We start from the raw sequence: 15,497 nt of genomic DNA on the forward strand, positions 1-15,497 counted from the left end.
TTGGTCTAATGTTATGGGGTTCAGTTTTTTGGCTTGAAGTTTGTGAAACTGGGAAAAACCCAGGAAAAATTCAAAAATTAGCCGCTTTCTTTGTTTAAGCCGCGGGGTTCAAAACGTGGGAAAAAAGTAGCGGCTTATAATCCAAAAAATACGGTGTATAAATATAAATATAAATATAAATATAGACACCCATGCAGTGTAAACACATTTTCAAACAGATCAAAGTAATCAATATGACGAGAAAATCCCATCGTAACAAAAATGCATCGGCGGAGAAATTGGTTGCTGGTTATTATATTTTTTCACTAATCTGTTTCAGGTTGTTGTCCTGCCAAAAGCTCCATGATGACCTTCAAGATAACACTGCTGCCTCATAGTTCTAGGGTCTCTGGTTGTAGATTAAGATTGGGTGCAGAGCTTTACAGTTCCACCTTTCGAAGACATGCTGGCACGAGGATTAGCTCTTCAAATTGTCTTCCATCAAATATATACTTAATCAACCATGACATGCAGTTTGCACAATGCTAAGCTATCTTAGCTTGCTTATCAGTCAGATAAATCTGTTAAAATGAAAGAAGAAAATCCAAACACACTGTAATTTAGTTTTCACAGTTAAAATAATACTAAGTAACATGTTGCCAACTACTTCTGGGGTAAATTTGTCACCCGTGACCACTTTAAAATCCTGTCTCCTGCTCCATTGGTGTTTTTCAGATTAATAACGGTTGGTTTTTGGTGCTCATGTCAAAAGTTTCTTTGGTCCTCATATCAAGAGACAACAGACTATAGTTGTACCATGCATTGACCTCTTGATAATATGAACAATTCTCTGGTGTGATGAACAATTCTCTGACCCCAGCTTCCTAACATCACTGGGATATGCAATGATAGAATTTCATTGTGCTGTAAAGTACATGTAACAAGGACCTTTCGTTTTTAATAATAAAAACCCTTAAGCGTAAATTAAGATCGCAAACTGTACTTGTCCTTATCAGTGCTGTGATACACTCAAGGGTAAATCTTTTTTAGTGTGTTTTTTGATTACCTGGAAATATGTATATAAGTATACCTTAATTTAAAATACATAAATGTTTTTTTTTTTTTTTTTACTAAAAATGCATTTTCTTTTTCCTAGTTTTCCTGAAGCTACGTAATGTTTGTATCTGCATTTATATTTGTTTATAATATTTTTTTTTATACCCTGAATATGAACGTATTCCATCTGCCTTCTAAGTGCACTTACTTTTAAGATGCGCTCATCCACAGTCATCTGGCACAAGTTTATCAGATAATATGCTCAACATAAACCCATTTCCTGATCTAATAGCCATTATGGACATTTGTGTTTGTCTAAGGCACTAATGGTGATTAAACCCGAATAAAAACAGGTGTTTAAAAACTTTTAGACTCAGTGTAATAAGGTAACTTGCCCGATGAGCATAAGATAAAATCACCAGTGGCTGTAATTTATTTATGCAAACTGTCTGCAAGATGCAGTGATCAGACATATTCCCCCGCTGGACAAATAAACCAGACACAACTGCAGATGCATTATAATCAGCTCTATTATAACAGGGCGAAAGAGATTTCCTGCGTGGCTATTGAAAGTGACTGAAAGTCTAAAACCACACCAAACCAAACCTGACAACATGATGAAAAGAAACTCAACTGAATCCATTCTTTCTATTGATTCCACATAACAGATATAAGACAAAACACTGATAGAATAGAGCACATGGCTATTCTAAAAGAAAGCAATTGTTTTTTTTTTTCCAATTTACATTTACTGACCTTATGTATTTGATTCAATATATATATATATATATATATATATTCTTGTACTTCATGACAAGTTGAGAACAGTAGTCCAGAGTCTACTGCTGGCACAACAGATACTATTTAATTCCATAGATTTGACTTTCCATATTAGATTATAATTAAATCTAAGGCATTTGGCACATGCTCTTATCCAGACCGAATTAGAATGATCATTTATATATCACCATGTTTTGCAGTGCTGTCTCGCTAATGTTTTTCTGTAGGTAGACCAGTTTGTTACAGTTAATCTCAGTTGCTTTTGGGGCATTTTTCTACTTGTTCAACCTTAACGTCATGTAGTTACTTGTGCACATCACAAGTAGCTCAGTTAATTGCAATTGCAAAAGTCATTGAATGCAAAATAGTTACATCAGTTGTCACAATCTGTCAAGTTTAAATTTCTATTAAACTCTTTTTTGTGAATGTGTCTTGAATTGTTTAGTTGATTACAGTTTTTCTCAGTTGCTTTGAAGCATTTCTCAGATCAGATTTTAAATTCTCAAAACGTACTTGTTCAACCTCCACATCATTTTGTCACTTGTGCACATCATAAAAGCATTTCTCACTGCTTTAAACTAATTGTGAATGCTTTAGTACAATTATTTAATTGATTGTACAATTGTTAGCTGTTTCCTACATTATCAGTTGTTTATGTCATGTTGATCAAAATGTATTATACTAGTTTCACCTTAATAGTCTTAACCCCCAAAACACTTAGGCATCAGTTCATTGTATGTCATTGAATGCAAAATGGTTAAACCAGTTGTGTTCATCTGTCATCACTTTCTATTAAACTTTTTTTTTTTTTATGTGATTCAATAGATGAATTGTGCAGATGAATCTCACTAATGGAGGCGAGTGTATGGCATCAGATCAACCACTGATTAACTAGTTATCTAAAGTGGGTCAAAGGTAAATCTCGTAAACCTTGGCGACAGAGCAAAACCCAGAATTACAATTTCTGAAAATGGATAAACAACCAAAAAATGAACAGACACTATTACAGTACAGTAAAAGTGTGAATCCTGTCCAGTCTCATACAATCAATATAAATCAAATATGCAATCAAAAAAATACATTTGTGCTGTTGAAACTTATAGATGCCATACAGAAAAAATTCAAACATTTACATTTTTTATCTTTATATTCTAATTTATATCAAGAAATACTTGAACTGTGCCCCATCATACTGACAACATACTTACTTTTGAGAGATGAACTAAGGATTTTGAAAAAAGTACAGGCTTTTCTACAGAGGTGGGAAGTAAGTAAGTACAAATACTTTGTTACTGTACTTTGTTTCTGGTATCAGTATTTCACTTCATTATAAATTTTTCGGACAACTTTGTTCTTTCACTCATTACATTTTTACACAAATATCTGTAATTTCTACTTTTTACATTTTCAAAACAGGCTCGTTAGTTTAGTTTTAATCTATTTGGTAAAATGTCAATATTTTTTATTTTTAACCAATTTCCTGTCATTCCGTGGCTTTTTCAATCTACCACTGGTGTATCATTTCCTGGCTCTCACAGAGATGTAGGTTAGTTTACAAAGCAAAGAACAAGCAGGCAGAGGGCAACAAGAAGTATGGGGTTAACGTGGATGAGACAGAGGGAGTCAGTGATGTAAACATGACTGAGAACAGAGACATTCCTGATCACCTGATCATCATTACATTTTTTCTCTGTTGTGTTCTATATGGTGGTTGTTCAGCCTGCATATATTCATTAGGTAACAACATTTGAAATTTTTTTTTGTAATAATATATTAATTAGGGCTGTCAAAATTAACAACCCGTTAATAACAGCGCGATTACAGTTTTTCTCAGTTGCTTTAGAGCGTTTCTCAGATCAGGAATTAAATTCTTAAAACTACTTTGTCAACCTTATCATTTAATTATTTGTACTCATCATCGTTTCTTTGATTGCAAATTGGAAATGCTTTTGTACATTCATTTAATCGATTGTTTACAATTGTCTGCTGTTTCTACATTATCAGTTGTTTATGTCATGCTGATCAAAATATGTTATACTAGTTTTACCTGACTAGTTTTAACCTCCAAAACATCTAGGCATCAGTTTATTGAATTGGTTATTGGTTTCAAAATAGTTAAACCAGTTGTCAGAATCTGTCAAGCTTAAATTTCTATACATTTTTTATTATTATAATTTTTTTTGTAAATGTGACGATTTTATAAATTGTGCAGATAAATTTTGAATTTTACTAAAGAAGGCGAGTGAACGGCATCAGATCAACCAATAATCAACCAGTTCTCTAATATAGGTCAAAGGTGAATCTTGTGAACCTTCATTTGGCAGTTAAACAGAATGAGAATTACTTACTGGTTTGCAAATATTAAGGATGATTCGAGAAATGCTTCAAAGCAACTGATAAAAACTGTAGTTGGTGAGTATATATAAAAAGAGCAAAACACAGATTTACAATTGTTGAAAATGGATGAACGCAAGAATCAGAATAAGGATGCATGCTGGAAAGAGTAAGGGTGCAAAATAGAAGAAGAGGAAGAAGAGGCCAGAGACATAGACACATTTCAGATGAAATTAGAGCCACTATTATGGAACATGTTGGCAATCATGGCCTCAGAATGGCTAAGGTGGGTCAGAGGGTACAGCCAAATATTGGGAGATCAACTGTGTTTACAATAATTCAAACATTTCATAGAGCAGGTATGTAATCCACCAGTGTGGACTATGCTGTTGTAGTGTGTATATACATTCTGTAACACATCCAAGTATATATGTTTTGCATTAGTGTATTTTTTCTATATATGACTGCAAGATTACCTCATACGGGTGGCAGAGGACCCCTTTTTACACCCCAACAAGAGGAGACTATTATATTTGCACTATGGTCCGAGCAAACAATGCCATTACGCTAAGGGAAATACAAAATGCTGTTGTAGAAGACAAGAATGTCTTTAAAAACATTCAGTCTGTTAGCATCTCAACTATCGACAGGGTGTTGAAGAGACACCACATGAGTATGAAACAGCTGTACCGCGTACCATTTGAAAGGAATGGTGACAGAGTGAAAGAGCTACGGTACCAGTATGTACAGGTAAAACATGTATGAGCATACAGTTACTAATTTACATAAACCTCTTTTAGTGACTTATATATAATACAGCATGTGTGACCTATGTACATTTGCTATAGCTGTAGGAAAAAAACATGCGATATGTGTACATTTGATATAACTGTATCTTGTAAAATGAATTGAAATAAAAATGCATAACTAATTGGGTATCTTCTCGGTTGTAGCGTATAATGAAATTGAAGTCAAGTGAACCACCTTACAACTATATATATATGTGGATGATGTTGGCTTCAGTCTGAACAAAAGCAGAAGACGTGGTAAAAATGTCATCAGCCACAGAGCTACTGTTGATTTGCCAGGTCAGTGGGGAGGAAATATCAATATGTGTGCTGCTATTTTACATATATTCCCCTTATAGGCCCATACAACACAGCATTTCCTCACTCTCAGCCTTGTGCATTTTCAATAATTGTAATGCAAAACATAGTTTACATCAGAAAATACTCAAATAAAGCAGTCATATTGAAAAAAATGACTAAACAAGCATCTTTTTGTAAACAATGACAAAAGGACTTGGTATTTAAATGGCAATGATATGTTCATTGACACAAATAATTTTGTATTGTACTATTTTGATAGAGGAAATAAGGATTTTGGAAAAATACTGGCTTTTGAAAGAAATCCATTGTATTGTGCTGCTTGTACAAATTGGTTTGCAAAAATTAAGGATGATTTGAGAAATGCTCCAAATCAAACGAGAAAAACTGTAAGTGGATCATCATTGTAGTTGTTTTTGTTTTACTGTTGCAGTGTACTTTTACATCTCTTTTAAAGCTAGCAATCCTACTTTGGACCAAATTACATCTCCATGATATGCACGTCCACACTTTTAAAGATGCTAACTGTCTGGCCTGGCATTTCTTCATCCGTAAACATGCAGTGCTGATTGGAGCAGGAAGGTAAAAGGACTATGCAGAAGAATGCCTTTGGACATCTGTGGAGACTGTTTGACCAGCATCATTATCAGATTGAGCCAGGCTGTTGGCTGTGCGCTCAGAGAAAAAAGCAACATCGATGCAAAGAAACAGATGGAGCAAATTATTGCACAGTGTAAATATATACCAAGGTCACACCAGTGCAGAACTATACATAGTGTTATTGGGGGAATGGGTAAACATGTCCTACACAGGTATTTTTGTCAGAAAATTTATTCTGGAATGTGCATCGCAAAACAGACCTACCTATGGGAATGTTACACCTCCATCATGACACCCTCTACCTTTCCATATCTGCTAACTGCACAACAAATATTTGCATACAATTTACCTTAATTGTTAGAGGTGTTCTGAGTTACTGATGTATGTCTTGGCAGAATCATCGATGTCAACTAGTCAGGCATCAACCTTCAGCCATGTTCTTTGGCCATTTCACTGACAAGTGATGGTCAGTCAAGTTTGTTTTCAGTGTAGAGTGTGTGTAAGGGGTATAACCCTTTAGGTCTTTCACCTGTAAAAGCTTCATAAATAAGAAGAACTCAGAGATGGAGAACCAAGAATAGAGGAAGACAGACAGGGTTGATGGGGTGGTCTGACAGTAATAGATGAGCGAAGAAGATCTCTGAAATTCACTGCACAATCTATCAAAAATATGTCATTTATCATCCCTCTGACATGAGGCACCTACTGATACACTGTACTTTTTCTCTGCATGTCATTTTACAGCTTTATCTTTGCAACCACATCTGCTGTCCTATCTGACATACAACCTTGGAGTTGTTTATAGGCTACCTTAAATATATATAAACCTTTCTTGATTTCTGATATAAACCTACATTAACGTTTGCATTATGTGTTACAACGTATCAATGGAGAAAGAGATCACTTCATCTGATAGCTGATAAAACCCATGTCGAGTGCTATATAGTTTTATATACTTTAGCTAGTTAGTAATTAGGTTAGTTGTTAGTTTAACTAGTACGAGTTACATACTAGTTAGTTCGCTTTATTTAACTAGAATTAAATAGAAAATAAATACTGTATATAGTTATTTTCTCTCATCGCTCTTTTTTTTTTTTTTTTTTTACATTTAATTAAATCCTGGTTAAATAAAGTAGTAAACTAACTAGTAGGTAACTAGTACTAGTTACAATTGTAATAAACAATTAAATAAATAAATAAATAAATAAATAAATAAATAAATAGGCTTTAAATTAAACAAGCACACAAAGAGATGAGTTTAAGCCACTGGACATCTTCTGAGTTCAAATTTTAGCACTACTAAGCTGCTGCTGCTGCTGCTGCTGCTGCTGGGCTCATGAACAAGGCCTTTAAACCTTCAACTGTTCAGTTGTGTTATGTTCCCACAGTAGCTAGGGTCTAGGGGAGTGCAGGAACAATTAAAGTTTAATTGTTTTGGATAAAATTGGATCAATATGATGGTAAATATACATAGGAGCAGAGGTTATTGCTTTTAATGAACAAATGCAAAACTGACTAACAAACAGAATGACAATTCAAGGGCGACGAGAAACTAGACTTACAGAGGCAGGAGAACATTGACAGTGATAAAGAAATTAAGTTTGAAAAGGGACTACTCTAGACTATATTTTAACTTATCTATCAAACCAAAATAAATTAGCTGACTATATACTAGGCTGACTATCATAACACATGGTGTGGTATCTGCTCTCTAAACTTGTAAATCCAGACCTATTTAGTGGAGTGTAGATGTCAGAGGTGTAAATAGTACCTGAAAAATCATACCTGAGTGAAAGAAAAGATACCTTACTGTAAAACTTACTTTACTATAAGTTTAAAAGTCAATTATTTCAATATGACGTGAGTAAAAGTCTTAGAGTATCAGATTTTAACAGTACTTGAGTAATTTACTCATATTAAACTGAGGCTCAAAGATGCACTAATCCTCAACACTAAGACACGTGTTAGTGAAAAGCCCAAAACAGTTGATTTGTGAGGTTCCTAAAATACAAATCAAAATTGGCTGACAAACAAAATGACGGAAAACACAAGGCAATAATTCAAGGCCAATGACAAACTGGACTTACAGAGGCAGGAGAACATAGACAGTGATAAAGAAATTAACATTTGAAAAGGGACTACTCTAAACTGTATTTTAACATATATATCAAACCAAAATAAATTGGCTGACTATATACTAGGGTATTTATCATTGGCACCTGCCCTCTAAACTAGGGGGTCCAGACAATCACAAGACCTATGTAGTGGAGTGTAGATGTCAGAGGTGTAAATAGTACCTGACAAATCATTCTTGAGTAAATGTATAGATACTTTACTGTAAAACTTACTTCAATATATGTTTAAAAGTCACAATTTCAATATGACGAGTAAAATTGTTGTGTTGGAAATTGCTTCTGCAATATTTTATTGTGTGTGTGTGTGTATGTATATATATATATATATATATATATATATTTACATGATAAAATATTGCAGAAGCAACTTTCAATATGGCTGTATTCAAGGCTATTTATAAGTGCCATAAATTCAACTAGTGAAGGGAGCTCAGTAGGTTTTATTTGTTCCTGTAACTTATTCCCTCTTGTGAGACATTAAAATTAAAACCTTCTTTGAGCTAAGAATCTAACACGGGGTGCAACAAAATAAATAATCCCCTTTAAGCAAAAATGGTAAAAATAAAATGATGGAAAACAAATAAATAGATAGAAAGTCACATATATATTTAGAACAATCCCACTGTCAGCATCACTGCATGTCCACGGGTAATGGTTCAGACTTATCTATTAAGAGAATAGCATTCATACACATTATGGCATTTATGTAATGTCACTAAATGATGTTCTGATTTAAGGATCCAAGAGTGAGTACTGCAAATGAAACAGTATCAGTGAATGTTGTGTATGTGTGTGTGTGTGTGTGTGTGTGTGTGTGTGTGTGTGTGTGTGTGTGTGTGTGTGTGTGTGTGTCTTTACTGTTTGTTTAAGCTGCAGTATACTGTATTTAATAGTAATGGACACTTATTAAAACATAGTTACTTACCTGTGCTGCTTCAAGACCCTAAAAGGAAATGTATTAATGAATATGCATGTAATATTTTATGGATAAAATTATTTAAACATTAAACATTTAAACAGAGAAATGTGCTTCACATTTTTAGGATGTTCCTTATGTTTTGAAATACCTAATAATTACCACATCTTCCTAATGATAATGTTTCCCTGTGCTTTTTATATACAGTACATAGGGCATGATTTTGGGCATATAAGTCTGAAGCCAACACCATATCCTTGGAGTTTATTTAGGAAGGTCAGCAAATGTCAAGATGATCCAAAATGAATGACATAACAAAATATGAGGGAATGTCAACTCACACTTTTTTGTTTTGTAGTATATATTAAGTTCCATCTTGCAGACATCGACATAACCAGAGCACTCCAGTTTATTGGCAGAAAATGTCGAGAATGGAGTGTGATTGTGATTGAAGATATGCAGCCATGTCGGTGCTGATGGTTTACCCCAAAAAACGTCTTGCTGTGGTCTTTGTTTGATTGTGTTTTTTTTACTTCATCATCTGTCATGTGTATGGGGTCATCATATTCAATCGGTCTGGTCCCTCCCTGCTCTAGATAGAACTACAGTCCTCAATTTGTGTCTCTTTTCTATTATTTTGCAGTCTCACTGTCAATTTGCCTCACTGTTCCTAACCATTTTAGTGGGTTTTTTTCCCAATGTTTTTCACTTCACTACTGCTGTTTCTTCTCTCATTTTTCATTTCTCAGTGTTTATCACCAGCCGCACAACTGCTCCAAAGCCCCACAACGATCGAACACTGGGGTAATTTTCCTTCTTTAAGAGATTTCTAGGGCTTGTGATTGTGCTTTGATTGGTTGAAATATCACTTATTCTACATTGACAATCCTTTTTTTAGAATTTTTTTTTATTATTGTTGCAAAGGATTAAATAGTAGGTAATTTATAAAGATAATAACTTAATGATAACCACATACTGTAAGTCACTATTACCTCATATCTCATTTGGAGCTCATTTCCCAACACAACAAGCCCTGCTCTTGCATAGGATTGTTTTGAGTTCACTCCATGTGCTTTAAAAATTTATTCCAGTCCTTTTATAAAATGTTCTCTGTGTTTACCTGTTCTTGGTTTTACGTCGGTATGTCCTGTTAAATATGCTGCCCTTTGCTTGCCATGCTGTTTGTCTAATAAGTCATTTCTCGTGTCTGGTTTTGACACTTCTTTGTTTGTAAGTCTCTCTGCTTGGTCCTAACCATGGTTTTTAGATTTAGATTTTGCATTTAGTATATTATATATAAGTATTACTGAAAGAAGAAAGAAAAGAAGAAGAACAAATGACATTCTTTGTAATGTACATGTGACAAATACAATAAGCACCTTTACCTTCATTCTACATTAACAATATTTATAGTATACATTAATAAAATATAAAAATAATGCAGAATTCAGTATGAATTCTGAAGGATAAAAAACTTATTTAAAGGATAAAACAGAGCTGCAGGTTAAGGATCTTTTTGTAGGCATCACAACAGCATTATTTTATACCCTATGTAGTAAGCATTCGTACTGGAAGCCATTTTGGGTTTTGCGCCTGAACGATCAACAACCAAATCTTCTCAAGGTTCTACAAGGTTACCATCACCCCTTCCAGAGGCATTAGTGTGACAGCCATCTCCAGACACCTTTCCAGCTAATCCTATGATGTGCTAATTTTCTACTGACACTTTTTTTTCAGGTGATTCTTACCTCCCCGAACGGTTAGTTAGTGATATAGACCTTCACCCCTTATGTTTCCATGAGCCCTGGATGACTGCCAGTGTTTCTATTGTTTTTTTTTTTTCACAGCAACGTTTTAATGGCTCCTGCCAGGTTATTTGAAACCGGTGCTAATCTGACAAAGAATTCTAGGGGTAGGTTTAGATGACAGGCATGCTATGGGTATTTATGACAAATTCTGTAATATAGTCAGATTTTTCTTCACAGTTTTACAGAAAACAAACTCACACCCATCAATATGGCTGGTAAGATTGGTAGAATAGTCGAATTGGAAACAATAATTTCAGGTGATCTTATCGTATTGTATGTAAGCTATATTGTATGTGTATATGTGTAAAGTTATGAGTGTGTGTACAAATAGTCGCTAATCCCCCCCCCTCCACACACACACACACACACACACACATAAAGAAAGAGAGGTAGAGAGGAAGAAGGAAAGAAATAGCACCAGAAATGCGAGTACTGGATGCAAGACGTGTACTTGTTCTTTCCTCTAGCTGACATAACCTTGTTTGTGCATTGACCTGCTCTATTTAATATACACATGTAAGTTGTCTGCAAACTAATTATTTTATCCCTGTTTGTACCCTTGACAACATTTCAACAAGGGGCACGATTTCCTCTTTTCGAATCGACTGGACACATTATACACAGCTCTCTTTTTAATATTTGAATATTTTAGAACATCCTGATATTTATTAGACTGCAATTGAAACTGAAATAATAACAAATCTTTATTCAAAGCAGACATTCTACAGAGCGTTTCACTTTCTCTCAGCCTGACCACTGTCCTGACACAGGAACCGTGACCTCGCCAGCATTCCCCTTCACATCGGTTGAGATTTTTTTTTAAGACCATAATTACCATTTCGAATAGGGAATCCAAGATCCCAGACAGGGCTTTGTTTTGGGACATGAACAGGTTTTTAGATGTATAGCTCATGAAGGTACAATATTTCTCCCTTTACAGTTTTATATGATTTGTCAGTTAGTTTCAATGCTTGGAAAATATATGTGTGTGTGTGTGTGTGTGTGTGTGTGTGTGTGTGTGTGTGTGTGTGTGTGTGTGTGTGTGTGTGTATTTGTTGGGCACCCTGTTTGAGAGAAAAAATGACCAGACATAGTCTCAGATAATTGTTTGTAGGGATCTCATTTTTTTCATGATATCTTCATTACATTTGAAATATAAACTCATGACACATATGGCTTAGTAAAGCCCAAATAGTAAATAGTAAAAGCCCAGACTGTCTTCTTTCCAAAGATACCTAAAGTGTGTTTGTATCACATTTTTTCAGGAACTGATAACATTTAAATTTAGGCAGGTCATTTTCAGCTGAGATTCCCGAAAGGGGGGCAAATGGTAACATGTTAAACAACATATTATACCTTACATTTTGGAAAGAATTTGTCAGATTATTTGGTTACTACAAATAAATAGTTTTGTGTATGCTTTGGGACAATGACAATTCTTAAAAGCATTATACAAATAAAACTAAATTTATTGAATCGAATTTATTTACATTGAATTGAGTCGATACTGTGTATGGAATCCACATAAAGCAGGTAATGTGAAAATATTCTGTGACGCATCTATCCAAAGAAAACTAATTAGCTATTATGTTGGTGTGTCCAAGATAGCAAAATAATAAAGGAAATATTAGTTTTACTGTGACTCCATAATTAAAATTACAATTTGTTTAACGCCTCCAGAATTCCTTCACTTCCTGCATGTCACTGTTCTTCACTTACATTAAAAGTCATCATCCTCATGGGTGACCATGTGCCAGGTGGAATGTCGTACCTCGTTCATTTGAAAAAAAAACTTCCAAAAAATTTAAAATGAATCTGAAGAAAACAACATGAAAAACAATCCTTGAATAAAGTTCAGTTCAATAAATATATTTTCTGAGTGAATCCATTCAGAAAAACAGTTTCTGAAGTATCTTTATCTTATCTCCAGCTCCACTGTCCCTGGATTGTAGATTTTGTCTTTGGGGTTTCTCAAATACTCTCTCTATGTCTGGGTTTGGGTTTCATCTAGGTTCTCTACTTTCCGCCAACCTCCCAAAATACATGCAAAATTTCCAATGTCAACTGTTCTGGGAAAAGCACTGAATTCACAGATAGAACAATGACTTCTTTAATAATTATTTAAACTTAAAAACTTTCTTTCGGCTTCTCCCATTAGGGGTCTCCACCCTCATGTTTGATTTGGCACATGTTTTTACGCTGGATGCCCTTCCTAACGCAACCCTCCCCATTTATCCGGGCTTGAGACCGGCACTAAGGCTTGTGCCACCCTAATGGCTGGGGTTGGTTCCCTGACCGGGGATCGAACCCGGGCCGCCGCATCCTAACCACTAGACCACCAGGGAACCTACTTCTTTATTAATTATTTAATGAACTACAATTCAGTTATTACCATTATTACATTTTGTGAAGGTCTCATTATAAAATATTTATGAGAGAAAATTAATTATACACATTTCCCGCATCAACAGTTTCCTCCATCCAGTCTGAATCTAAAACCGCAAAACAGTTCACCTGTGTTTCTTTTCCGATGTATCAGGCACATTTGCATATAAATAAAGTTCCTCTCTAAAGCGCAGGTGAACTAGATATTTTCTGGATTTAGGTTTGAATTGATCAGCCAAAAAAAAAGAACAACATAAGATAAGGACAAGATTGAATGAAGGCAGAATTTAAATGCCATTTTGATGAGCCGCTGTGCAAACATACTTTAAAACAATGTGTATGTGGGCTATGGCAGGTTATTATCCTAATGTCTGTTTTAATCACATTCAGTGGGCAAAAAAGAAAAAGTCTATTCTGATAAGTATTTTAAAGCTTACTGTTGGGCAGAAACAATGTGTTTTTATATTTTCTACAAGTATGTCTACTTTATTTGAGTCGTTTAATTTTGGGAAACTTTCACTTTACTACATATGTTAGTCCACTACATTTCAGAAAAACATGAAGCTCTTTTTTTTACGTTAAAGTAACTATCTAAATTGTGTTCAATGATAACTTGGTACAATTCCATAAGCTTAACCTGATGATTTTGCTGAGAGTGTGAGGGGTAAGGGTTCTCTCAGTGTTTGTCTACAACTTATGAATGTATGAGGTGCATAAGAATGGACGATTGCATAATTTATTCACATAGAGTTCTTATAGATCAATACTTGTACTTTTCATACTTACATCTATTTAAAAGTAAGAACTTTTAGTACTTAAGTAGAAATTTAAAAGGGGTATTTTTACTTTTATCGGAATTTTACTTTTATTCTTAATGTGTGCATTCCCATCTAAATAAGTCTCTATGCTCAGTTCTCCCTTCATTATTTTAATATACCACTTTATTATTATCTCATATCTTCTCAGATTTTTGTTTATTTTCTTATATTTTCTTTTCTTTTATATTTATAGACTCTCTATTTATACACAATTTCTGAGCGGCCAATCGGGATTACATTTCACTGCAAGTTGTATTCTGCATATAAGCATGTTTGTGACTAATAAACATTTTGAATTTGGCATCATATCTGAAGCAGGTTTTTTGTAATTTTACTCACGTGCAGGAATGATGTACTTCATCATTCCTGCACGTGAATGATGTACTTCATCCGTCACCTGTAAAATAGTAACTGTTAATGTCATGTGGCGGCAGGATAAAATATGATTTTAAAATGTACAGTCAATGCATTCAGTCATGCAAATAATACTTATAAAGGAAGGGAATTAGTGGTAAAGATATTTTTTGTTCAAAATATTATTTAGGTTTTGGATGAAACAAAGTGGAAAGTACTAGCCAAGAATGTGTTTGTGTGTGTGTGTGTGTGTGTGTGTGTGTGTGTGTGTGTGTGTGTGTGTGTGTGTGTGTGTGTGTGTGTGTGTATAGCTAAAGAAATGTATCAGGATGTATTCTGTAGAGGACAAATGCTCCTCAGTACTCAGCATGTAACCACCCCTGCCATCATCAGCCTCACAACTGGGTCCGTCCTCTGCTCTGACCATCTGTCCTACTGGCAGACACAAATGAGTGTGTGTCAAGAAGCAAAGTAGAGGAGGTAAACACAGCAAGGAAGAAAGTGAAGATATAGTATTAGCACAGATGCTGGCATAAAATATAAATGTGGTCCAAGAGAGGCTTGTCCTTTGTGGCATTGCGCTATAATGGGCCTTTAATAACTGCTAAATGTTCTAGCTTTTTAAAAAGAGATAAGCGAGAGATCTTGTCCCCCTTGGCCACAAAACCACAGCACAGACATGATGATGCCTTCTTGATAATCCATACTGTATTCATTTATGTGGAAAGAAAGAGAAAGACAGATGTGTTCAAGATGCAAGCAAGGCCTAAAGCTTACATTTAAAATGGATTAAATATAGAGGAGGAGAAAAGGGTTAATATAAGAAAGGATGCCTTGTAAGTAATGAATAAAACACAAGGAATATTTAAGAAATGCTAAAAAAAAATACTCAGCAATGAGCTTGTGTGAGTGTTGTTATGACCTGATCATTCTCCATACAACATCCAGTAATAAAATGGTATAACCATGTCTTTTACTAATGATTAAAGTGTTTCAATTATGTCAAATGTTGTCCAAATAAGCTCATTTCAATTACATTTTATTTGAATAGCACTTTGAACAATGGATATAATCTCAAAGCAGCTTGGAAACTAAAAGTTTACCCCTAATGATCACTGCTGAAAGAGGCAAAGAAATTTCCCAAAAGATGGTAGGGGGAAGAAATCTTTACAGCAACCAGATTTAAAAGGATTACATCATCATCGGGGTGACACTGAATGTCCATT

Source organism: Silurus aristotelis (assembly GCF_946808225.1).
Source record: "Silurus aristotelis genome assembly, chromosome: 2".
In the NCBI taxonomy this organism is placed as follows: Eukaryota; Metazoa; Chordata; class Actinopteri; order Siluriformes; family Siluridae; genus Silurus; species Silurus aristotelis.